Below are 3,201 nucleotides of genomic sequence, written 5' to 3'. Positions count from 1 at the left end.
CACCAGTTTTTCCCCTTGGTCACTGAGAGAATCAAGATGAACTACTCCCTACTCTAAATTTCTGGTAGAACAATAATATTTTTCTGGAAGCAGTAACATTATCCATAGCTTCCGCAGTTTTTCATACACAATGTCCACCATTTGGTCAAAGTTAAATAGACATTACAGGAATCACTTCAAATGACTGAAAAGGCAAAAGAAAAATAGGACAAAGGAGAAAGACCTACACATAATCAGATATTGAGGTTGGATATGAATTTTCAAACACTGTAATTGCAATGTTCAAGAAGATAGAAGACAAGAGAATTTTTCCAGCTAAATAGCTCTATAAAAGAAGAATTAAATGGAGATCCTGGCTGGGTAGCCCCATTGGATAGAGTGTCATCCAGATATGCTAAAGTCGTGAGTTCTCTCTCGGGTCAGGGAACATACAGGAAGCAAACAATGCCTAAGTGGAACAACGAATTGATCTCTCTCCCTCCTTCCTTTCTCCCTTCCTCTCACTCTAAAATCAATAAAATTAAGACTTCAATAAATGCATTAAATTTTAAAAGAATGGATTAACGAACTGAAAGACAAATCAGAAAAAAATCCAGCCTAAGTCATAGAGAAGGAAAAATGATGAAAAGCATAGAAAACTATGTAACAGACAAATGGACATAGTAAGAAGACATAATGTGCAGCACAACTCCCAGAAGATGAAAGATAATGTGGAAGACTATTTAGAGAGCTACTGACCAAGCTAATTTTAGTTACCAATATCACCACCATAAAGTAAATAAAAATTTAAAAAATAGCCCTGGCCAGTTTGGCTCAGTGATTCAGTGTTGGCCTGTGGCCTGAAGGATCCTAGATTTGATCCCAGTCAAGGGCAGATGCCTTTTGATTCCCAGCCCTGGTGGGGATGCGTGTGGGAGGCAGCCAGTTGATGTGTCTCTCTCACATGGATGTTTCTCTGTGTCTCTCTGCTTCTTTTCACTCTCTAAAAAGCAATGGAAAAATATCCTCAGGAGACATTTAAAAACAAAAAAAAATTTTAAGAAAGTAAAGAAATATTAAGAGTCAGAAGCTTCATATAAAGAAATAGAGACTAAAAATCCTCCTAATATTGAAAATAATCTGAAAAATTTGTGCAGCTGTGCAATTAGAGTGGACAGGAAAACAGCCAAATGAGCAATTCCTTCACAACATTCCTGAACATGCATACCATCACATCTATTGCAGAGGGCTACCTTTAACTTCACATTAGACTGCACCTTAATGCTGAAAGTCCATCACTGTACTGGATTCTATGCTTGCAAAATGCAAGAAATGTTCAATGCCTGCCATATATTTGATAACACAACAAAGAAAAAGATAACAGCATTTATCCACAATTCCTCCTTTGTGATATATGTCCATTTTCTGATACATAATTTGGTATTGACCTATTTTTCACTAGTCCTATTGGTAGAGGTATCTTTTCACTTCCTTGAAATATATGTTACAGATGCTGTTTTCCCTGGCATTCAATTCAGGATTTCTTGGAGTTTCCCAACTATTTTACAGTAATGCACACACAAATTCAGTTGAGATGGTAAACTGGCATACCTCAGGGAAAAAACACACCACTTTTTAAAATAAGAAACTTATGTTACTTCCATGGATATATCTACACAATAGAATACTACACTGCAGTATAAAAGAAGGAACTCTTGCCATTTGCAGCAGCATGGATGGAATTGGAGAGCATTATGTTACGTGAAATAAGCCAGTCAGAGAAAGATAAATACCACATGATCTCACTCATTTGCGGAATATAGAAAACAACATAGACTGATGAACAGGGACAGATCCAAAGACAGAGAAACAGTGATCAGATTATCAATCCCTAGAGGAAAAGTAGGGGAGGGAGAGGGTAAGGGGAAAAGATCAACCAAAGGACTTGTATGTGCGCACATAAGCCAAACCAATGGACATGGACAACAGGGGGATGAGAGGATGGGGGTTGGGGGGGGTGAGGACACACTTGTAATACCTTAACCAATAAAGAAATTAAAAATTAAAAAAACAAAACAGAAAAACTTGTGTTACTTCCCATGGATATAACTTTTCCATAGTAAGTTTAGACTTGGTATCTACATCTACACTAATAAAAGACAAAGATGCTAATTAACCGTACCTTCACTACACCCACTAGCCAATCAGAAGAATATGCAAATTAACCCAACAAAGATGGCCATTAAATTTGCATACTACATCTGGTGCTGCCACCCGGGGAGGGGGAGCCAGTGATCGCTCCAGCCAGAAGCCTGAGGCCTGGGCAGGGGTGGAGCCGGTGATCGCACAGGGCTGGGGGTCCCCTGCCCAGGCCTAACACCCCGGCCAGAGGCCTGAGGGCTGGACAGGGGCAGAGCCTGCAATCGGAGCGGGGGGGGGGGTCCTCTGCCCAGGCCTAAGGCCCCGACCAGAGGTCTTAGGGCTGGGCAGGCGATCGGAGCGGCCTGGGGGTCCCCTGCCCAGGCCTAACACTCCTCTGGCCTGGGCATGGGCGGAGCCTGCTATGAGAGCAGGCTGCGGGTCCCCTGCCCAAGCCTAACGCCCCAGCCAGAGGCCTGAGGCCTGGGCAGGGGTGGAGCCGGCAATCGCCTGGGACTTTGGGCCAAGACCTGGGCAGGGGCCAAGCTGGGGATCGGTGTGAACTACAGAGGAAACACCTTTTCTGACCGCTCATTGACTAAGCTCCCTGTATGCCACTGGTAATATTCTTAATAACTTGGGTAATAAAAATCCAAGAAGGTGATATAGGATTTTCCCACCTCACTCCTGGAGAAAAATACGAAGGTCTTCTGCTGGAGGGGCTAAGAAATATCATATCCTGCCCTAGCTGATTTGGCTCAGTAGATAATGCCTTGGCCTGCCTACCACAGGGTCTGGGTTCAATTTTGACCAAGGGCGTGTACCTAGGTAGCAAGCTCTTCCCTGGCTGGGGTCCAGGTCAGCGCTCATGCAGGAGGCAACCCATCAAAGAGTTCCTCTCACTTTGATGTTTCTCTGTTTTCCCCTTTCTCTTCCACATTCTCTAAAAACCAATGGAAACATATCCTCAGGTGAGGATAAAATTTAAAAAAAGAGAAAGAAATGTCATATCCTATGGAAGACATATCTTGAAAATGCCTAAAGAAAGTTGTCATTTTTTCATGATGAAGGGACTCGAGTCCA

General features: G+C 42.7%; 1 protein-coding gene across 2 annotated transcripts in view; it reads right to left on the bottom strand.

Moving 5' to 3' along the window:
- Window positions 1-3,201, bottom strand: part of RASA1 (RAS p21 protein activator 1) — a 135,340-nt gene that overhangs the window by 32,941 nt on the left and 99,198 nt on the right. The window lies entirely within an intron of this gene.

The sequence above is a fragment of the Myotis davidii genome, unplaced genomic scaffold, assembly GCF_000327345.1.
Source record: "Myotis davidii unplaced genomic scaffold, ASM32734v1 scaffold44, whole genome shotgun sequence".
NCBI lineage: Eukaryota > Metazoa > Chordata > Mammalia > Chiroptera > Vespertilionidae > Myotis > Myotis davidii.
This window is presented reverse-complemented; position numbering and strand designations above follow the sequence as displayed.